This window comes from Eleutherodactylus coqui, chromosome 9, assembly GCF_035609145.1.
Source record: "Eleutherodactylus coqui strain aEleCoq1 chromosome 9, aEleCoq1.hap1, whole genome shotgun sequence".
NCBI lineage: Eukaryota > Metazoa > Chordata > Amphibia > Anura > Eleutherodactylidae > Eleutherodactylus > Eleutherodactylus coqui.
In genome coordinates this window covers 11,409,313-11,433,429 of record NC_089845.1, presented here as the reverse complement: position 1 = coordinate 11,433,429, position 24,117 = coordinate 11,409,313, and the positions used below count along the sequence as shown (strand labels likewise).

General features: G+C 46.2%; 1 protein-coding gene and 1 long non-coding RNA gene across 8 annotated transcripts in view; one reads left to right on the top strand and one right to left on the bottom strand.

Annotated features, from left to right (window-relative positions):
* The window catches only part of LOC136578925 (poly(rC)-binding protein 3-like), a 645,331-nt gene that overhangs the window by 592,970 nt on the left and 28,244 nt on the right, over window positions 1-24,117 (bottom strand). The window lies entirely within an intron of this gene.
* Window positions 19,545-24,117, top strand: part of LOC136578927 (uncharacterized) — a 168,684-nt gene continuing 164,111 nt past the window's right edge. The window contains exon 1 of the long non-coding RNA XR_010786689.1: window positions 19,545-19,713. This is a non-coding gene — a long non-coding RNA (uncharacterized lncRNA). The remainder of the gene's footprint in view (window positions 19,714-24,117) is intronic.

Here is a 24,117-nt window from a genome sequence, read left to right as displayed (position 1 = left end):
TTTGGTAGAGCACAGGGCCGGAAAGCTACAGGGCAATGCCGATGCCTTGTCAAGGACGCATTGCATGGCGGCTAAAGGTGTCCGACCCCACAGGCTCGAACAGAGGGGCAGGGTATGTGAGACAGTGACCGGCAAGGTGCTCGAGGGAAGGTATATCTCGCCTAGGATGCTCTCCTATGCTGCTTTGGGGAGCGCTTGGGCAGATGCGTGCCACCGAGCAGCCTGGGCTCGGTGGAGGAAGCCGGCAGTATTGTGTTAGTAGCATTAAGCCACTAACATGTTGTAGTATGTAAGTGGCTCCAAGCCACATAATCCGGGCCGGCTTTTCCTGGAGTGACCAAAGTGAAGGGTGGGATGGTCACTCCCACGTACCAGGTGGGGCTGGTACCAGGCCATATAAAGCCTGGGCCTACAGGGCCTAGAGAGAGCTGAGACCTCTGCAGGTCTGGGAGTCCTGGCTGGCTGTGTGCAGGAGCCATTTGTTTACCAGTACGTAGACAGGGACGCTACATGTTTAGTAAGTGCTCGGACGAGCAGGATTTACTTTATGTTTGCCTGATGTTAAGGCCTGTATTTTGCTTTGTTTTGCTTGGAAATAAACCCAGGCCAAGCCTGGACTAAAGACTTTATGGCAAGTGTCACTGTCTCTGACTGCTTATGCCCAGGTCGCTACCGGTCCTAAACGCTAATCCCTCACAATATATATATATATATATATATATATATATATATATATATATATATATATATATATATATATATATATATATATAACACACATACACATACACTAATATTTATAGAATTGGGTAGAAGTGTGGAAAAGATGGAGGATGCTGGAAAAATGAGGAACCAAAGATGTCTGTGTGTCATTCTACGGAGGCATGTTGTGACTGTTAAAAGTTAGCATGGTGGTCATGGCAGGATGAAGAAGAAAAGGGAAATTCCTCAACTTCAATTAGACAGGAAGCCAACTATGATTACTGGAGGTAACTGCACTGTAATCACTTATACAGTCAGCAAAGTGTCCCATAGAGTAGGGAACTAACTGTTAAAGGAGATGTCCCGCGCCGAAACGGGTTTTTTTTTTTTTAAAACCCCCCCCCGTTCGGCGCGAGACAACCCCGATGCAGGGGTTAAAAAAACCACCCGCACAGCGCTTACCTGAATCCCGGCGGTCCGGCGTCTTCATACTCACCTGCTGAAGATGGCCGCCGGGATCCTCTATCTTCATGGACCGCAGGGCTTCTGTGCGGTCCATTGCCGATTCCAGCCTCCTGATTGGCTGGAATCGGCACGTGACGGGGCGGAGCTACACGGAGCTACACGGAGCCCCATAGAGAAGAGGAGAAGACCCGGACTGCGCAAGCGCGGCTAATTTGGCCATCGGAGGGCGAAAATTAGTCGGCACCATGGAGACGAGGACGCCAGCAACGGAGCAGGTAAGTATAAAACTTTTTATAACTTCTGTATGGCTCATAATTAATGCACAATGTACATTACAAAGTGCATTATTATGGCCATACAGAAGTGTATAGACCCACTTGCTGCCTCGGGACATCTCCTTTAATGGATCTGGGAATGTTTGGTTTGCAAAAAAGAAGGCTGAGAGGAGACTTAATAGCAGTCTACAAATATCTGAAGGGCGGTCACACTGCAGAGGGATCAGCCCTATTCTCATCTGCACAAGGAAAGACTAGAAGCAATGGGATGAAACTGAAAGGGAGGAGACACAAATTGGATATTAGACAGTGAGGGGGATCAATGAGAGGAACAGGTTGCCATGGGAGGTGGGGAGTTCTCCTTCAATGGAAGTCTTCAAACAAAGGCCGGACAAATATCTCTCTGGGATGATTTAGTGAATCCTGCACTGAGCAGGGGGTTGGACCCGATGACCCCGGAGGTCCCTTCCAACATTCTATGATCTACTATATTGTGTATATAGGGTCACTGTATGTGAGTAATATTGGTTTTTGTATAGTGTTATTTTTCTGTAACAGTATGGTGGCATTCTGTTACTATGTGGTGGTAATGTGTTCATGGTCAAGCGGTATTATTTGGCCCTTATACAGTTCATCAAAAGAAGCCTTTTCCCAGCTCTGCTCAGGCAGAACATGGCACCTGCTTTTATGGAATAACAAGCTCCTTTCTGACACCACACTCTTGAAGCTGCCTTCTACTTCTGATGAACTATATGGTTAAGTAATCTGGATTTTTCCCACAGAGGAGGCGTGGGAATGCCCTTCATACGTTTGGGGTGCAGTTCAGCTTTCTTTATGGATTGCCCCTTATATGGTGTCATTATTGGTAATACTGATCTTGGTATAGCGGTTTTGTTCAGGGACAGTATGGCGATAATATGAATGATAACAGTATCTGAAAATCTTCTAGTGTCCGGTGTAATATGTTCTTTTTGACTTGTTACACTATTCCTACACCTGAAAGCTTAACGGCTCACTAGTGGTCTAGGTTTTTTTTTAAGTGCGAGTTGGCAGGAAAGTGGGTCATTACCTGAAAGGTAAATGTGTATGCTAAGAGGGGTGCACACACTCAGAGTTTTTCTATGAGTGCTAGCCTTATTCAAACTGTATATAATAAAATCATATAAGTAGTTTTAGGTGGGGCACAGGCACACTTTTTCCCTACCAATATTCTAACCCCTAACCCTATGGGCAACAAAGGACATTCTTACTATAAAACAGCTTGTTAAATCTCCCCCAATGTCACTGAGGAGGCAGGGGGGCATAATCTTCACTTGCTCAATCAGGGGGAAATAATCTTCAAATGATTCAATGTTTTTACAGGACGGTGCTACTAGGATTTTAGCCAGTATCCACATCAACAATAGGGATTCCCTCAGATTATCCTGGGATTTGGTTCTACTGAATATATAATTTCTTTTTATAGCTGCAGTACATAAGGTCACCCTCACCGTGCTCACTGCCTGCGTATGATAGGCAGACGTCTATTTATAACCGCCAGATAAAGCAGTTTTCAAAAGAATTGTTCTCTGAAAGCCACACAAGTCATTGTAACGTCTTAAGTTACACCATAAACAGATGGCTTCAGACTAGAACATAAGTCTATCCGAATGCTTCCTAAGCCACCGTGCTTTCCACAGGGGTGCAGATTCCAAAATGAACGAGTAAATGTGAAAAAGAGGATTCGATCATTTTCAGTTCTTTTATTCTTAGCGCTGTGAACTAATCCGGCTTCTAAGTCCTGAACATATAAGCGGATGCCTTTATAGCTAGACGTGATGGAGGCCTTCAGCTACCGGCGCGTCAGAAAGGTCTTATTTTACGTGCCGGCTACTTTCTGCCCATCAGAACAAGGACGTCTTCAGCCTTATGCGGAGGCCTCTGTAGAGAGCATGGAGGTTTCAAGGTATATTATAAAATTATTTATAAAGTCATTAGCCTAAGAAATTCCAGATGCATCCTCCGTGCTGATTCACAGTATCCCCTCGGGGGGTTACTCAGAGGTGGTGGTGGTGGTGGGGGGGGTCGGTAATGTGTTTTGTGCTGCAGTGCTACCAGCTAAAATAATTGGCAGCATCATTGTTTGGCTAAAACATTTGTACAATCATATTAAAACCCTTTTAGCTTCGGACGGCTGCTGCTGGGATGTTTTCACAAATAGTTACATCAGTTTGCTTTAAAATCCACGAGGTTTAAGGTTTTCCTCAGTTTGATATTCCTTACAGGATTGCAATATATGGATAGCAGCAAACATTGCTGGGTTTAGGTGGACTAGCAATGCATTGGAACAGAATACCCAGCAGCCGTATACTGGCCTGTAGATGGAAGAGTGAAAGGTCTGACCATGCACTCCGCCCATGTAGTATTCTGCATCCTCACAGTACTGATACTTTCTGCACTCAATTGTTTCTAAGAATTTAGCAGCGCTTTACGTACTTGCAGCACCACAACAGTAGAAATCAGAGGAGCTCACCAGAAAGTAGATTTTTGCCACAGGGGTTGTCCTAAGATATCCGTATATCTAAGCTGTGCACAAATACCACGCTGGAGATAGATATACCTGTAATTGTGCTCCTTAACCTCATTGGTAGGTTCTATTAACTCTTTACTTACCATGTTGCCCAGTTTAGGGAGAACACTGAATGTATCAATATGAGTCCACGATAGGTGACTGATCTATGGGGGTCCAATTATTGGTAACAAGGGTAAACCTAGCCACCCTGCTGCCTGGGGCAAACTATAGAGCCATTCAGCTCAAGCAGTGCCACGTTTTGGGAAGCGGGACAGCCGGAGGTACATAAAGCAGGGGCATTATCAGTGTGAACCGTTTTATAAGCAACCAGCCAGTAAGAGCCATATCTGCAGAGCAATAAGTACAGCAGGTAGGTTGCAATGACAGCCTGGGGACTGTTAAAGGCTTGCCATGTATTTCAGCCCAATATGTTGCCCGTAAAAGTAAAACAGACTGCAAGATAAAACTACTGTCATATATTGTACAAGTGATCGTTCCAAACAGAAGATTCTTTTGCAGGAGTGCTATAGCTTTATAAGTCAACAGGAAAAGCGAGTGTTGGAGTTTGTGTGTGTATGTGTGTGCGGTGATCTAAAGTGTGTAATATCTTAAGTGTGTGACTTGAGATTAAGTGACTTTAGGCCTCATGCCCATGGCCTCAGCAGACTCTGCCAGCGGAATACCACAGCGGAGTCCGACATGGCACCCCCCAAAAACGCCTACTCACCTCTCCAGATCTGCAGCACCCATCCCGTCCAGCGAGCATGACGCGCTGGCAGTGCGGGATGATGCGACCGGCAGTGATGCGTAATCACGCGATACTTTCGTTGTGCTCACAGTGGAAGTATCCCGTGACGGACTGCTTCCATTGACTACAATGGAAGCTGGCCGGTTGCTTTTCCACGGCAATTAGAACATGCCATGGTTTCTTTCACGCTGGAGAATTCTGCGGTTCAATTCCGCAGTGTGAACATTGAGCTGTTAGGTTCAATGGAACCCAATAGCTGCGGGATAACGCCGCATCTTCACATGGCAGAAATCCGCCCGTAGGCATTAGCCCTTAGAGTGAGAGACTTTAGAAGTGGGTCACATATTTATTTAGTGTTAATATAGTTCATTTTACACTTTCATACATTATTTTGATTTTCATTTGTATCATCCCCATTATGTAAAATGTGCCCCAAAATTGACAATGCCATCCAGTGTACACCCTGTGCCATGTATGCAACCCCTGACCAGCCATTCGAGGGTGCATACTAGACATTTGGAAGCCCACATCATGGAGCTAAATGCACAAACACTGATATTTAATGACAACATGGAAAGGAGTTTGGCTCTCGCTGGGACGGATGTGCTGGTAGATAGTAGTATGGAGATTCAAGATGATGAGACAACTGGGTGGCAGCGAGGAGGAGGGGTAGAGGGGAAAGTGTCAGAGTCACTAGTCCTGATTTCGCATGCACTAACACGTTTGAAAAATTGGCAGATGAGGGAACGGCCTTTACAGAATTAGCATGGCTGCAGCACCACATGTCCAGGACACGCCCCAGAGGAATGTCTGCTGCAGCACCCCATGTCCAGGACACGCCCCAGAGGAATGTCTGCTGCAGCAATAAGGAGAATAACGACGTCAGTGCACCCGGTAAGAGTAATCTCTACAGGATTTCTTTTACTAACAGATGCAGGGATGCAACGTGAGACACATTGTGACATCGCTCACACTAAGGAGTATCTCCTCTCCCCTTTTACAATTTCAGTCCTTTCTTTACTTTATATTTTCTGCTTTGGCCCCACAGTTTGGTAACTTTTCTTGGGGGTACAACTATTATGGATTTGTCATGGTGCCTTTTAGGTATTATATGTTATTTAATGGTATATTGTGATGTCATATGGGGGTGTTTCTCATCTAGAACGCCAACATGCCCTCTTGCTTAATTTTTAGGTCTGCTATAAAAGCACACTTATGTATTCAACAACTATGCTTGAAAAAGGGGCCTTTAGCCCCAAAACGCGTCGCAGCAACTTCCTTTGGTTTTATGTGCCTATCTTCTATGTCAGCAATGTGCACCAATAAATAACCCCATTCCTCTACCTTCTGGATGAAGACTTTTCCTTGTGGTTGAAATCTGCTATCTGTGGGGTCTCCTGTGGAGAGACCTCCCACAGAGAGTGTCTTCAGTTCTTTACCCTTTCTATTCTGTCAGCATTTGCATCATTTTTTTTATCACTGTGAATAAGGAGAATAAGGCTAGAATAGGCTAGGCGGGTGCGGGTAGTGGGGGACTCTATTATTAGGGGAACAGACAGGAAAATCTGACACACAGACCGGGATTGTCAAATGGTGTGTTGTCTTACTGGCACTCAAGTTTGACACATAGTGGATCAGGTTGACAGATTACTGGCAGGGGCTGGTGAAGATCCAGCGGTCATAGTGCACATTGCCACCAATGACAAAGTTAGAGGTAGAGGGAATGTCCTAAAAGTGAACCTGTCATGTTCGACAAGCACCACAAACTAAGTTATGATACTTATATGACAAGAAGCGTGGAGTCCTGTGGTGTGCTTCTAAAACTTACCTGTATGTCACCTATAGATGTTGGTGCTCGGTCTGTCAGCTTGATTTTTTTTCTTCAGTCAGTGTGCACTGAATCTCATAGAGAACAGTGTGCATGATTGTGCACTGACTGAAGGAAAAAAAAAGAGTCAAACTGAGAGACCGAGTGCCAACGTCCACAGGTGACCTCATAGGAACAGGCAGCTGAGGACGTATAACAAGCAGACTCCAGGACTCCATGTTCACTGTCTTATAAGCAACATAAACTAAGCTATGGTGCTTATAGGACATGACAGGTTCCCTTTAACCCCTTAGTGACCAAGCATGTTTGCGCCTTAATGACCAGGCCAAATTTTGCAAATCTGACATGTGTCACTTTAACATGGAAAAACACCAGAAAGGTTTTGCATATCCAAGCGATTCTGACATTGTTTTTTCGCCACATGTTGTGCTTCATTTAGGCAGAAAAAATAGACCGATAGAAATTGTATTTATTAAAAGCGCCAAAATTGGGAAAATTTTGAAAAAATCGTCATTTTTTCACATTTCCAACTGCAATATCTTAAATATGTGCAAACATAATATAGAAATTTTTGCTAAGATTTATATTTCCACCCGTTTACTTTATTTTGGGCGCACATTGGAAAAACTTTCGTTTTTTTTTTTAACCATTTAGGAGACGTACAAATTTAACATTACTTTTTAGCATTTTGAGGAACACTTTGTTTTCCTATACCAAGCCAAGATTGGAAAGGCTCATGAGTGTCAGAATAATAGATACCCCCCCAAATGACCTCATTTTAAAAACTACACCCCTTAGTGTATTCACTGAGGGGTGTCATGAGTATTTTGACCTCACAGTTTTTTTTCAGGAATTAATTCAATTATAGGAGAAAAAGTAAAATTTCATATTTTTGCAAATCTGTCTTTTTAAAGACATATTTTTTTCCTATAGTTTACATGAAAATCAGGATTTACACCCCAAAATGGATACCCCTATTTCTCCCGTGTTCAGAAATATACCCATTGTGGCCCTATTATTATATCTGAGTCCACAACGGGGCCCAAAATGAAAGGAGTAGTCAGTGTCTTTCAAAACAGAAATTTTGCTTGAAGTCCTTTTAGGCCCCATAGCACACATGTAGAGTTCTTGAGCGCCCAAAACCATAGAAAACCCCCACAAATGACCCCATTTTGAAAACTAGACCCCTTAAGGAATTTATCTAGGGGTGTACTGCATATTTTGACCTCACAGTTTTTGAATGAATTCAAACCAAGCAAAAGGAAAAAATTGTGATTTTCGTTTTTTCGGCAATTCTGTCATTTTAAAAACAGCTTTTTTTGTACAGCACACATATGAAGGAAGACTTGCACCCAAAAATGGATACCCCTGTTTGTCCCATGTTCAGAGACATACCCATTGTGGCCCTAATCTTATGTCTAGATACACAACGGAGCCCAAAATGAAAGGAGCGACCGGTGGCTTTCGGAACACAAATTTTGCTTGAAGTCCTTTTAGGCCCCATTGCCCACTTGTAGAGTTCTTGAGCACCCAAAACCATAGAGAACCCCCACAAATGACCCCATTTTGAAAACTAGACTCCTTAACGAATTCATCTAGGGGTGTACTGCGTATTTTGACCCCACAGTTTTTGAATAAATTCAAGCAAAGCAAAAGGAAAAAAATTTGGATTTTTGTTTTTTTGGCAATTCTGTCATTTTAAAACAGCTTTTTTTGTACAGCACACATATGAAGGAAGACTTACACCCCAAAATGGATACCCCTGTTTGTGCTTTTTTCAGAAATATACCCATTGTGGCCCTAATCTTATGTCCGCATGCACAACGGGGCCCAAAATAAAAGGAGTAATCGGTGGCTTTCAGAACATAGATTTTGCTTGAAGTCCTTTTAGGCCCCATTGCCCACTTGTAGAGTTCTTGAGCGCCCAAAACCATATAGAACCGCCACAAATGACCCCATTTTGAAAACTAAACCCCTTAACGAATTCATCTAGGGGTGTACTGCGTATTTTGACCCCACGGTATTTGAATGAATCTAAGCAAAGCAGAAGGAAAAAGTTCCGATTTTCAATTTTTTTGGCAATTTTTTCAATTTAAAAACATTTTTTTTGTACAGTGCACATAGGAATGAAGACGTTCACCCCAAAATGGATACCCCCGTTTGTCCCGAGTTCAGAAACATACCCATTGTGGCCCTAATCTACTTACAGGACGCATGGCAAGGCCTATAAAGGACGGAACACCTGTTGGATTTTAGGGCACAACTGAATAAATTCCAGGCCCCATTGCTTATTCGTACAGAATAAAGATTGACTCCCTAAAAATTCCCCCCCCCCCCTCCGCGCCCTTTTTGGCGTTTGCAAATCTTAGATAAAAGTAAAAATGTGAACTGTGTAGTATTTCTGAAGACAGGGGTAATTACGGAGGCTGGTTGGAATGGGCCCATGGGGCAATAAAACCGGGTATCCCCCCCCTCCTCTTATGCTTTTTGGGGGTATTTCGTGACCTCAGTGGTGGGTATGGGGTGTAAAAAGTGGCGTTCCGTGAGTCTCCGTAAGCTTGATGAGGTGTGGCAGTCTCACACAGAAGGCGCTCAACAAGGTGCTCCTGGAACTGCAGGAAGGTGAGCGTTCCTGGGGCTTCTTGTAAAATACGTATCACAGGTAGCGGTCTGAATAACGCCGGGCTCACGCGGGTGCAGGCGGAATCCGCTTGCGGAGGCCCACAGCGGATCCCATCTGTGAGCCCGGCTGTGACCCTGCGTACGGCTGCGTAATGTACTGCGCATAACTGCCTACTCACACAGGCGGTCATGCACAGTACACCTTTTTTTGTATTTCCCGCACCGTCGCTTAGCGATGACGGGGGTACCCGCAGCCCGTATACAACGTAGTTGCGTATGGGCTGCGGGTATATCCACGACCATGGAGCACATTGGGCTCTACGTTGCAAATATCCGCAGTAAAATAGAACCTGCTGCGTTCTCTTTTCTGCGAGTGGATTACGCAATTCCGACCCGCTAATGTGAGCGGAATTGTGTAATCCAATGCGATTGATCTGCGTAATACCGTGGATCAGACGCATGCAGAATCCGTAATTCCTATCCGGTCATGTGAGACCGGCCTAAGGTAGATCACTACCTTTTTATCACGTGACCGAGGACAGTTCAACGAGGCTACCCGTCACTGCTCCAGGCTCTCTGTGACCGTTGGTCGCTGGGAGCAAGGAGATTTTAAATTTCCTGGGCTTCCCGACTGCTGCGCATGTGTCCGGCTTTTTGCCGGCAATCGCATGTGCAGAATTCGGGAAGGTCCACGGAGGAAGATCGCGTCGGGGTTCAAATACGCAGGCCTCCGGTAAAAAGTTTCATCTCCTCTCACCGATCGCATCAGTGAGGGGAGATGAAACTTCAAACTTTTTTTTAACTTTTACGTGATCGCCATTATTGGATAATGGCGAACACGTGACCAGGAACCGCTCACTGCGGACCCCCATTAAATCTCCATGCTCTTGGCTACGTTTTGTAGCCAGGAGCAGGGAGAATTTAAATTATCCTGGCAATCCACAGCTTTTGCGCATGCGCCCGCCATTTTGGCGACGGGCGCGTGTGCAGAAGCTGTGGTAATGTCCGTGGATAAATCTGGGGGCCTTAGGTACGTACTTTCATCCTCCCTCACGGATATGATCCATGAGGGGAGATGAAACGTACGCTTTTTAAACTTTTAAAAACTTTTTTTTACTTTTTTTTTTTTTTTACTTTTTTTACACTTTTTTTTTACTTAACATGATCACTGTCATCCATTGGATGACAGTGATCATGTCCCTGGTATAATCTCTCTGCTCCTAGCTACACATGGCAGCCAGGAGCAGAGGGATTTTAAATTTCCCGGGGCTCGAGCCCGTCTGTGCACGCGCCCGATGTCAATCATCGGGCGCGCATGCGCAGACGGGGATTCAGGTCCCGGGACATCGGGACACCGCTGAGGACTGGGGGTGAGTATTTTCACCTCCCCTCATGGATCCGATCCATGAGGGGAGGTGGAACTGACTTTTTTAAAACTTTTTTTTAACTTTTTCGCGATCGCCGCTATCCATTGGATAACGACGATCGCGGTACCGGGGACCGCTCACCGCAGTCCCCGCTGACATCTCCTGCCTCCCGGCTACCTACAGGAGCCGGGAGCCAGGAGATTTTAAATCTCCCGCGCCGCCGGGCCTTCTGCGCATGCGGCTGACGTAATGCCGCCTGGCGCGCATGCGCAGAAGACCGGCTTCGGGCCCCGGAGCGGCAGGAGAGCGGGGAGCAGCGTGCCGGACCTGGGACTTTTGTGTACTTTTATTTACTTTTTTTGCGATCGGCGCTAACCATTGCATAGCGCCGATCACAATGCCGGGGGGGTGTCCGAACAGCCCGGGATGACAGCTCCATGCTGTCAGCTACCTGCGGACACCGACAGCATGGAGCTGTCACGTCCACAGCCCGAGGGGCATTATTCTCTGCAGGAAGCATGTTTTTACGTCCTCAGAGAATAAAGCCCACTTCGGGAGGACGTAAAAACACTATGGACTGGTCGTTAAGGGGTTAAAAACTATTTCAGGGACTATTTCAAGTGTGTGTGCTTCCATAGAGAATGCGCATGCACTGATTGAAGAAAAGAGTTAAGCTGACAGACCGAGCATTGACTTCCATAGGCGACAAGTCTGGGCCCAGGGGTTAGTACAGTCAATGAATCAGAAGTAATAACGTCTGAGGAAAAATATGTCACAATGGGAATCCCAGAGACCTGTTGAACAAAAGCTGTGACTGCAATGTTAGTTACTGGGTTATAATTTGTTTAGAGGGATTACAAAAACAGGAAAGGGGAGGAGTTTGTTTTTCCCCCATATGAAGGCCCACAGATTAGATATCTATAAGATAAGTGATTGGAAGGAAAATAGGAATGTTGCGAAATAGGTATAATATTTTAGGGAGGATTATCCTCTTAATAGCTGATATTCTGCCCAACCAGGAGATCCCATGTGTTTTTAATTGATTTTGTTCCATTTTGATGGATAAGAGAAGGGGTTTAAAATTCTGATCAAAGAGTTTGGACAAAGGGGAGGTTAGATGTATGCATAAATAGGGAAGAGCATTGTCACGTCTGTCTCCTGGGATCTGTGGTGCTACAGATGATCTGCAGCTTTTCTGCTCTGGTGGTGGGAATTGGGCTGGCTGGGTGTGTGTGTGTCTCCAGTCAGCCAATCGTCCTAGGTCAGTACATATAAAAGCTGTTTTCCCAGGTGTGGGTGTGGTCAGCTGTCTTCCCAGGTGTGGGTGTGGTCAGCTGTCTTCCCAGGTGTGGGCGTGGTCAGCTGTCTTCCCAGGTGTGGGCGTGGTCAGCTGTCTTCCCAGGTGTGGGCGTGGTCATCTCTCTTCCCGGGTGTGGGCGTGGTCATCTCTTTTCCCAGGTGTGGGCGTGGTCATCTCTCTTCCCAGGCGTGGGCGTGGTCATCTCTCTTCCCAGGTGTGGGCGTGGTCATCTCTCTTCCCAGGTGTGGGCGTGGTCAGCTCTCTTCCCAGGTGTGGGCGTGGTTAGCTGTCTCTGCTCTCATTCTGTCTCTTGGTGTGGTGTGAGCAGGTTCTGTGCTTGGTTGCTGCAAGAAAGGTTTGTGTTTGTTTGGTTGTGTTGTTGGACTCCTGGTTGTGTAGGGACTAGCGGTATAGCCAGGAGCTGTGACGTGGCCTGCTAGCTTCCACGTTTTGTACGAAATGTCAACTAATACCTGGTATTTATAGCGGTAACATCTGCTACTAGTGTTTGCATTTTGGCTGCTGTATGGTGTGATTATGGCTCTGTGTCTCTTCTTACTCGGTCCAGTTGTCCCTGTCGGTGGTGGCATGTGTATGCGTCCTATCTAGGGTTTGTGCGTTCCTAGGAGCTGCTAGGGCCCAGATCCAAAAACCGCTGGGCTGCCCTTTATTGAGGCGATGTCCCCGCTCAGGTAAGTCTGTGTCATTTACCATAGGAGAAAATAGGGAGAATTGCTAATTTGTGGTAGTTCACCTGGTGTTCCCTATCCTTCTTGGTAATGTTTATGTGGGCCTGGTGCTCACTTGCCCACACGAACATAACAAGCTTCTTCAGTCCGGCAAAAATTGTATATTTTTGTGAGGGAGGAGACTACAAATTTTTTAAAAACTGTATTGAGAATTTTAGATTTGGAGTTGTTAATTTTGTAGTAAGAGGTCTCAGAGAACTTGTTGATTATGGTGTTTACTGCTGGCAAAGATAGATTTGGATTTGACATGGCTAATATAAAGTCATCAGCATAAAGACCAATTTTATATTCTCTAGTACCCACACAGATTACAGAAACATCTGGAGATGACCTGATTTGTTCCACAAAGGGTTCTATTAGCAGGAAGAATAATAATGTGTGCATGGGGAAACCCTGTCTAGTACCATTACTGAACAAAAAGGTTTTGGACATGAAGCTTGAGAATAATGCGGGCATTGGGAGAGGAATATAGGGACATTGTTGTAGATAGGATGCTTCCTCAGACCTCTCAAGGACAGCCCTTAGATAGCCCCAATGTACCCTGTCAAATGCCTTTTCCGCATCAAGTGAAAGAAGCAAAGAAGGAATGCAACCAGACTCAGCCAGTACCACCAAGATAAATCTTCTAGTCGCATCTGAGGTTTTTAATGAACCCCACTTTTTGAATTTGAATTGAAAAATATCATTTTGAAGTAGACTTGGTGGAATACTGTTAAGCCTTGAAACTAAGATTTTAGCAAACATTTTCATATCAGAATTAAGTAATGAGATACGCCTGATATTTGCAGGGGTAGGATGTTGTTTATCTGCTCCAGGGAGTGTAACAATCAAGGCACTCAGCATTTCTGGAGGAAAAGAACCCACATGAGTCGCATGAATATGGGGCGATAACATTTGTGAATTTTTTGTAATATTTGTTTTATTTAGATTGAGATTTATTTAGTTTAAGGACGCAATAGTGTCTAGGATTTTTAATGTGGAGATCTTCTTATTAAGAGATTTAGATTGCGATTCGAAAAGGAGAAGGAGAGAGATACTTAAGAAGTCTTGAATGAGCTGTGGGTTGGGATGTGAGATTCTCTTGGCATCTTTTGAGTTGTAGAGCTAGTTATAGTAAATTCCTCTGCTATTTCACGAAGATTGATACATTTTGTTATGGAAAGGAAATTCTAGTTTTTGTTTTGCTGGCTTTAACCCTCTTAGCTAGTAGTTTGGAGGCCTTATTCCCTTGGCTATAGTCCAGGAGCTTGGATTTATGTAGATATAGTTCGTATTTATTCTGCATGAGATTATACAGATCAAACTGTGATTTTTTTAAATCAAGGAAAAGTTTTGTCAGAGAAATATTTTTTGTTTAAGACTTCTAACTACTTTAAATGCAACAAGAGGTCTTCTATTAATTTTTTATCTTTTCAAAGGCTGCTTTCTTTAGATAGTGCTCTCGTATCACAGCTTTATGGGCACACCAGATAGAAGAGAATGGGGCATCACCGATATCATTGAGGCAGGAGCAGTCCTTCAAACGATTTTGAGTTTCATTTGAAAAGTCCAAGTCATTTAGAAGGGAGTTGTTAAAGGGGTTGTCCCGCGAAAGCAAGTGGGGGTATACACTTCTGTATGGCCATATTAATGCACTTTGTAATATACATCGTGCATTAATTATGAGCCATATAGAAGTTATTCACTTACCTGTTCCGTTGCTAGCGTCCCCGTCTCCATGGTGCCGTCTAATTTCAGCATCTAATCTCCCGATTAGACGCGCTTGCGCAGTCCGGTCTTCTCCCTTCTGAATGGGGCCGCTCGTGCTGGAGAGCTGCTCCTCGTAGCTCCGCCCCGTCACGTGTGCCGATTCCAGCCAATCAGGAGGCTGGAATCGGCAATGGAACGCACAGAGCCCACGGTGCACCATGGGAGAAGACCTGCGGTCCACCGTGGGTGAAGATCCCGGCGGCCATCTTCGCAAGGTAAGTAAGAAGTCACCGGAGCGCGGGGATTCGGGTAAGTACTATCCGGTTTTTTCTTTAAACCCCTGCATCGGGTTTGTCTCGCGCCGAACGGGGGGGGGCTATTGAAAAAAAAACAACTCGTTTCGGCGCGGGACAACCCCTTTAAGCCTCAATGTGATCATGGGGTTAAGTTAAATACCTCACTAATAGCCTGGGAAACATGTCTAGGTTAGACGAGTAGGATGTCTGAAGTACCAACTTGTCTACTTAGAAATAATCGATGCAAGAGTATACTGTGTGTGGATGTAAAAAAAAAAAAGTATAATCCCTCTCATTAGCATGTTGTGTTCTCCTAACATCATATAAATCGTTTTGAAAACGATAGCAGAATTGATGCGTTTTCTCTCCCTGTGATCATAAAAAAAATAATAAAAGTTTTACAATATAGTCAATGTACCCAAAAGTGGCACCGATAAAAATTACAATCCGCCACGCAAAAAACAAGCCCTCATACGGCCGCATCGACGGAAAAATAAAAAAGTTATGGCTTTTGAAAAATGGAGAAGAAAATCTGCCAAAAATCGTTGCATCCTCAAGCCCAACATAGGCCATGTCCTTAAAGGGGTTGTCCCGCGCCGAAACGGGTTTTTTTTTTTTTTTAACCCCCCCCCCCCCCCCCCGTTCGGCGCGAGACAACCCCGATGCAGGGGTTAAAAAAACAAACCGGGTAGTACTTACCCGAATCCCGGCAGTCCGGCGTCTTCATACTCACCTGCTGAAGATGGCCGCCGGGAACCTCTCTCTCTGTGGACCGCAGGGCTTCTGTGCGGTCCATTGCCGATTCCAGCCTCCTGATTGGCTGGAATCGGCACGTGACGGGGCGGAGCTACACGGAGCCGGCATTCTGCACGAGCGGCCCCATTGAAGACAGCAGAAGACCCGGACTGCGCAAGCGCGGCTAATTTGGCCATTAGAGGCCGAAAATTAGTCGGCACCATGGAGACGAGGACGCCAGCAACGGAGCAGGTAAGTGAATAACTTCTGTATGGCTCATAATTAATGCACAATGTACATTACAAAGTGCATTAAAGGGGTTGTCCCGCGCCGAAACGGGTTTTTTTTTTTTTTTAACCCCCCCCCCCCCCCCCCCCGTTCGTCGCGAGACAACCCCGATGCAGGGGTTAAAAAAACAAACCGCTCAGCGCTTACCTGAATCCCGGCGGTCCGGCGTCTTCATACTTACCTGCTGAAGATGGCCGCCGGGGTCTGCTCCCTCCGTGGACCGCAGCTCTTCTGTGCGGTCCATTGCCGATTCCAGCCTCCTGATTGGCTGGAATCGGCACGTGACGGGGCGGAGCTACACGGAGCCGGCATTCTGCACGAGCGGCTCCATTGAAGAGAGCAGAAGACCCGAACTGCGCAAGCGCGGCTAATTTGGCCATCGGAGGGCGAAAATTAGTCGGCTCCATGGGAACGAGGACGCCAGCAACGGAGCAGGTAAGTAAAAAACTTTTTATAACTTCTGTATGGCTCATAATTAATGCACAATGTACATTACAAAGTGCATTAATATGGCCATACAGAAGTGTATAGACCCACTTGCTGCCACGGGACAACCCCTTTAAGGGGTTAATATTTGAGAGATGGTCCATTTTACTAAGTGGAGTAAAATGCAAAAAAACACAACTGCACATTTTTGGGAGGTATTTCTTTCTCAGTATACATATTTCTGCAAAAATGGGGGGAAAAAAGAAACACAGAGAGAAACTATCCTAAAATATGACCTTTGTTACTTCATTTAAGATCCAATCCGGCCTCATCAACAAAACTAGTCACACAAAGCTGATAAGATGCCATCAGAGTGAGGGTGCCTGTCTACGGGCGTAGCATTATCCTGCGGGAGATCTCCATCACGGGAGCCGCTGCCCCGGAGCAGGTGAGAGCTGACGGCTCTCCGTACTGAGCCTGTCTGACAGATAGGCTCACCGTGGAGAATCGCAACAATTCGCAGCATGCTGTGATTTAAGTCCCGCAAGCGGAGAATCGCTTTTCATAGCAACGCTATGGAAGGCGTTCACTGCGTTCCCCGCAGCCGTTGGGAACGCAGTGAAAATTCGCCCGTGGACAGGGAGTCCTGATACAGAGCAGATAACATACATACCGCTACATCTGCAGGGATAATACAACAAACACAACTTGCCACATTACTACTATATATATATATATATATATATATATATATATATATATATATATATATATATATATATATATATATATATATATATATATATATATATATATATATAGCCCTGCCCATTATGCAGGAAAACCACCCTGAAAGGAACAATCCTATTTCGTTATTCTGTCAGATTTCTTTGCATCCGTTGTCTTATCAGGATTAATGGGATCCAAGTGGGGACTTCTGCCCTAAATCAGGGTGTAGTAGGGTTTTAACTACTTAAGGACGCAGCCCTTCTTTTTCCCCATTTTCATTTTTCTCTCCTTCCTGTGATGAAGAGGATAAGAGGATCTGGCCATCTGGAGGTGACATGACCCGGGGGACTGCAGGAGCCAGGAGATGATGGTCAGGGAGAAGATGTGGTAAGGAGACTGCCTGGGGAGGGATAGGCAAGTATAGATTTTTTTTTTAATGACAGAACCCCTTTAAGGTACACCAGGATAGCATCTCCTAAATACTCTTTAAAGCTATATTTTGACCCCTTCATGAATATTGGTAGCACATTTTCTCTACGCCAAACCTGTGCAACAGAACCTGTCACTATAGAGTCCTTAACCCTACAATGCATAGGATTCGAAGAGCAAAGTGGACACTAGGAAAAAAATCAGACATTGCAGGATTAAATATGAGAAACAATTGTCTGCCTCCATTATTTAATTCCCTTAGAGCCCGGGGAGGTGTGCCATCGGGACCCCGTGATTTGTCTATTTACATTTTTTTTTTAACCCAGATCAGCACTTCTTGGGTTAGACTGGTGGAATTCATTTTTGCCTTCACTTTATTATTCTGCCTTTCACCTGACATTTCCTTTTCCTCCGAGGACACTAGAGAAAAAAACTATTTAATATATTTCTCCTCATCAGCCTCTACGATTTTACCTACTTTACTTATTGAAGTTCCCACACTTTCAGTATTAATCTTCGTACTATTTATATAACTGAAGAACAGTTTGGAGTTTGGCTTAATCTCTTTTGTAATAAATCTGTCTCCACATCTTTGTCGCTTTTTCCATAATTTATTTTTTTCCCTATAGGTTTTTAGTGCTTTTTCGCTGCCTTCTTGTTTTAGTAGTTTGAACACTTTCCCTTTGCTGTTTGTTGCCCCCTTTACAGTTTATTAAGCCACATTGGTTTTCTCCTATTCCTAACCCTTTTATTCCTGTAAAGTATGAACCTCTCTCAGTAAGTAATTAGGATGTTTTTAAACATTTCCCATCTATTACCTGTGCTCTTATCTTTGAGGACATTGTTCCAGTCAATAAAGTTAAGAGCATCTCTGAGCTGATCGAACTTTGCCTTCCTAATGTTTAATATTTTGTAGCTTCCCTATAAAACTCTGTCTTCAAAGGCAAAATGAAATTTATTACATTATGGTGACTATTTCCTAGGTCCCCCCCCCAACCTGCACCCCTGTTATTCTGTCAGATATGTTGGTTAATATTAGGTACAAAATGGCCGTCCCTTAAGTTGGGTCCTGTACAAGTTGGGTAAGGTAATTATCTTTAGTAATCAACAGAAAGTTGTCCCCTTTATGAGAGCCGCAGGTTTCGGCTTCCCAGTTTATATCTGGGTAGTTAAAGCCCCCCTTAATAATTACCTGATTGTGATTTGCTGCTTTATCATTTTCTTCAATAATAGATTTTTAGTGGTTTCTGTTATATTTGGTGTCTATAGAAACCCCCTATGAGAATTTTATTGTCATTTTTTCCCTCCTTGTATTTCCCATAGAGACTCCACAAGTTCATCTCCCTCCCATACATCTTCCTGTAATGTGGGCTTTAAACAGGATTTTACATAAAGACAAGCCCCTCCCCCTTCCTGTTTTTTTACAATCTCTTCTGAACAGATTATAACCCAGTAAATTCTCCACCCAGTCATATCTTTCATCCAATCAGATCTCTCAGAAATCAGTTTTCTTCAGCTATTACTACTTCGAGTTTGTCCACGTTATTGGTCAGACTTCTAGCATTAGTCACCATAGAATTTAGAAGGTTTTGGTTATTTTTTGTATTATATGTATCCCTATTAACTATTCTGCCAGTTCTAACTGTACTAACCCCTCCCACCACTCCACCCCCATTTCCATTACTTAGCCACAGGTCACTGTCTAAACTGTCTTCCCCTATATCTCTCTGGTTCCCCTCTAGAGCCACTTGTTCACCTCCCTAATCTCCCTCTGCCTTTCTGGTGTGGCTCGTGGTACAGGTAGTATTTCAGAAGATACTACTTTGGAGGTGCCTGCCGTAAAATTATATCCTTGGTCCCTGAAATAGTTTTCAAGGACCTTCCAACTACGTCTAATTTTGAAATTGATGCCAATGTGTACCATGACTGATCCTCACCAGCCCCTTCCAGTAATAGATAGAAGCTTTGTGATAAGTGTTGTCTCCCCAGTGTGAAGAGCTTGTGTGGTATGATCCTTGTAGTTTCATCAAATAAAAATCATACGGACTTAAAATTCCTTTCACTATGTTAATGATGTTCATGACCTGACAAAGAAGTGCATCTGAAAAAGATAAGAAAAAACGAGAGATACCAGATTTCTATCTACACAATGGAGACAGAGATGAGTCAACAGAACGTGTTCATTATTTATAATTCAAAAGGAAAACCAGTTATGAAATGAAGAATGTAACTATGTTTAACTTTGTAACTCCCCTTAACCTGTTATTCCAGGAGACCTACTTGTTCTATAAAAAGCCGTGTGAATTTACAATAAACAGAGAGTCAGCATTTGCAACACCTTGTCATGGTGTATAGCTTTTTTTTGTTCTCTCCGAGCTCATACCAACCACATATACTATACCTAAGAGTGAAATTGGTGCCAAAGGCCTGGCAAACAGATGCCGTTTTCACCTTTTCCAGACCTCGAGGGGACTTGTATTCAGAGATGGACAGATGAAAAGAAGCTCCAAAAAGGTAAAAAGCTTTATTCCTACACCTATGTCATCTGTCCCTCTCTGGAATGATGCTCCACAAGTCCGGTGACTTGAAATATTATACGTCTGTGTAAAAGAACTATGAATAGAGATGAGCGAACGTACTCGTCCGAGCTTGATACTCGTTCGAGTATTAGGGTGTTCGAGATGCTCGTTACTCGTGACGAGTACCACGCGATGTTTGAGTTACTTTCACTTTCATCTCTGAGACGTTAGCGCGCTTTTCTGGCCAATAGAAAGACAGGGAAGGCATTACAACTTCCCCCTGCGATGTTCAAGCCCTATACCACCCCCCTGCAGTGAGTGGCTGGAGAGATCAGGTGTCACCCGAGTATAAAAATCTGCCCCTTCCGCGGCTCGCCACAGATGCATTCTGACATAGAGGAGGGAAAGTGCTGTTGGTGCCGGAGCTGCTATAGGGAGAGTGTTAGGAGTATTTTAGGCTTCAAGAACCCCAACGGTCCTTCTTAGGGCCACATCTAACCGTGTGCAGTAGTGTGGAGGCTGCTTTTAGCAGTGTTGCACAATTTTTTTTTTTTGTATATCGACCGTGCAGAGCATTGCGTCCGCAGTCTGCAGTCATTGTACAGAGTATAGGGGCAGTACTGGTGAGGCAGGGAAAGAGATATTCAGGCTATATACGCAGTGGGCTTTTTCCAAAAAATTGATCGCCGTCATCCCGCCACAGGGAAACAGTATACATAATATTATACGCTGCCTACAGTATCTATCTGCTGGGGGTTGTAGTCCTAATTAATACGCAGCTAAGCGTTACAGCAGGCTTGCGCAAAATTGTTTCCTGGATCTGCTGTCTCTGTTACATGATCGCCGTCATCCCGCCAGAGGGAAACAGTATACATAATATTATACACTGCCTACAGTATCTATCTGCTGGGGGTTGTAGTCCTAATTAATACGCAGCTAAGCGTTACAGCAGGCTTGTGCAAAATTGTTTCCTGGATCTGCTGTCTCTGTTACATCAGCGCCGTCATCCCACCAGAGGGAAACAGTATACATAATATTATACGCTGCCTACAGTATCTATCTGCTGGGGGTTGTAGTCCTAATGAATACGCAACTAAGCGTTACAGCAGGCTTGCGCAAAATTGTTTCCTGGATCTGCTGTCTCTGTTACATCAGCGCCGTCATCCCGCCAGAGGGAAACAGTATACATATATACGCTGCATACGGTGTCTGTCTGGTTTTTCACCTCACCATTTTAAAAAAATAGAAGCAAAATACTTAAGGCCTACTACTGGCCTTTGGCCACTTGACTGCTTCTGCGCTGTGAATTCCACTAGCTCAGTCATACGCACCTAAGTCTCACTGCAGGCGTGCGCAAAATTGTTTCCTGGCTCTGCTGTGCGTTCCGTAAGGGAAGTCAGCCTCCAACCACAGGCCAATAAGCAGCACATTTAATTACAGCGTTCTGTTTCTGCACTACTGGTAATACAGCATGCTGAGGGGTAGGGGTAGGCCTAGAGGACGTGGACGCGGGCGAGGACGCGGAGGCCCAAGTCAGGGTGTGGGCACAGGCCGAGCTCCTGATCCAGGTGTATCGCAGCCGACTGCTGCGGGATTAGGAGAGAGGCACGTTTCTGGCGTCCCCACATTCATCTCACAATTAATGGGTCCACGCGGTAGACCTTTATTAGAAAATGAGCAGTGTGAGCAGGTCCTGTCGTGGAGGGCAGAAAGTGCATCCAGCAATCTATCGACCACCCAGAGTTCTGCGCCGTCCACTGCTGCAACTCTGAATCCTCTGTCTGCTGCTCCTCCTTCCTCCCAGCCTCCTCACTCCATTACAATGACACATTCTGAGGAGCAGGCAGACTCCCAGGAACTGTTCCCAGGCCCCTGCCCAGAATGGCCAGCAATGGTTCCTCTCCCACCGGAGGAGTTTGTCGTGACCGATGCCCAACCTTTGGAAAGTTCCCGGGGTCCGGGGGATGAGGCTGGGGACTTCCGGCAACTGTCTCAAGAGCTTTCAGTGGGTGAGGAGGACGATGACGATGAGACACAGTTGTCTATCACTCAGGTAGTAGTAATTGGAGTAAGTCCGAGGGAGGAGTGCACAGAGGATTCGGAAGAAGAGCAGCAGGACGATGAGGTGACTGACCCCACAAGGTTTGCTATGCCTACTGAGGACAGGTCTTCAGAGGGGGAGGCAAGTGCAGCAGCAGGGCAGGTTGGAAGAGGCAGTGCGGTGGCCAAGGGTAGAGGCAGGGCCAGACCGAATAACCCACCAACTGTTTCCCAAAGCGCCCCCTCACGCCATGCCACCCTGCAGAGACCGAGGAGCTCAAAGGTTTGGCAGTTTTTCACTGAGAGTGCAGACGACCGACGAACTTTGGTGTGCAACGTTTGTCGTGCCTCTCCCCCTGTGCCCCAACCTGCCACTGAGATCCAACCCCCCTCTCAGGACACAGGCACTACCGTCTCCTGGCCTGCACCCACACCCTCACCTCCGCTGTGCTCGGCCCCATCCACCAATGTCTCTCAGCGCACCGTCCAGCCGTCGCTAGCGCAAGTGTTGGAGCGCAAGCACGCCGCCACGCACCCGCACGCTCAAGCGTTAAACTTGCACATAGCCAAATTTATCAGCCTGGAGATGCTGCCGTATAGGGTTGTGGAAACGGAGGCTTTCAAAGGTATGATGGCGGCGGCGGCCCCGCGCTACTCAGTTCCCAGTCGCCACTACTTTTCCCGATGTGCCGTCCCAGCCCTGCACGACCACGTCTCCCGCAACATTGTACGCGCCCTCACCAACGCGGTTACTGGCAAGGTCCACTTAAGACAAGCACAGGCGGGCAGGGCCACTATATCTCCCTGACGGCACATTGGGTGAATTTAGTGGAGGCTGGGACAGAGTCAGAGCCTGGGACCGCTCACGTCCTACCCACCCCCAGAATTGCGGGCCCCAGCTCGGTGGTGGTATCTGCGGCGGTGTATGCTTCCTCCACTAAACCACCCTCCTCCTCCTCCTACGCAACCTCTGTCTCGCAATCAAGATGTGTCAGCAGCAGCACTTCGCCAGCAGTCGATGTCGCGCGTCGTGGCAGCACAGCGGTGGGCAAACGTCAGCAGGCCGTGCTGAAACTACTCAGCTTAGGAGAGAAGAGGCACACGGCCCACGAACTGCTGCAGGGTCTGACAGAGCAGACCAACCGCTGGCTTGCGCCGCTGAGCCTCCAACCGGGCATGGTCGTGTGTGACAACGGCCGTAACCTGGTGGCGGCTCTGCAGCTCGGCAGCCTCACGCACGTGCCATGCCTGGCCCACATCTTTAATTTGGTGGTTCAGCACTTTCTGAAAAGCTACCCACGCTTGTCAGACCTGCTCGGAAAGGTGCACCGGCTCTGCGCAAATTTTCACAAGTCCCATACGGACGTTGCCACCCTGTGCACCCTGCAACATCGGTTTCATCTGCCAGTGCACCGACTGCTGTGCGACGTGCCACACTGTGGAACTCTACGCTCCACATGTTGGCCAGGCTCTATGAGCAGCGTAGAGCTATAGTGGAATACCAACTCCAACATGGGCCGCGCAGTGGGAATCAGCCTCCTCAATTCTTTACAGAAGAGTGGGCCTGGTTGGCAGACATCTGCTAGGTCCTTGGAAACTTTGAGGAGTCTACCCAGATGGTGAGCGGCGATGCTGCAATCATTAGCGTCACCATTCCTCTGCTATGCCTCTTGAGAAGTTCCCTGCAAAGCATAAAGGCAGACGCTTTGCACTCGGAAACAGAGGCGGGGGAAGACAGTATGTCGCTGGATAGTCAGAGCACCCTCCTGTCTATATCTCAGCGCGTTAAGGAGGAGGAGCATGAGGAGGATGAGGAGGAGGGGGAAGAGACAGCTTGGCCCACTGCTGAGGGTACCCATGCTGCTTGCCTGTCATCTTTTCAGCGTGTATGGCCTGAGGAGGAGGAGGAGGATCCTGAAAGCGATCTTCCTAGTGAGGACAGCCATGTGTTGCGTACAGGTACCCTGGCACACATGGCTGACTTCATGTTAGGATGCCTTTCTCGTGACCCTCGCGTTACATGCATTCTGGGCACTACGGATTACTGGGTGTACACACTGCTCGACCCATGGTATAAGGAGAACCTTTCCACTCTCATACCCAAAGAGGAAAGGGGTTCGAGAGTGATGCTATACCACAGGGCGCTGGTGGACAAACTGATGGTAAACTTCCCATCCGACAGCGCTAGTGGCCGAAGGCGCAGTTCCGAGGGCCAGGCAGCAGGGGAGGCGCAGAGATCAGGCAGCATGTACAGCACAGGTAGGGGAACACTCTCTAAGGCCTTTGACAGCTTTCTGGCTCCCTAGCAAGACTGTGTCACCGCTCCCCAGTCAAGGCTGAGTCGGCGGGAGCACTGTAA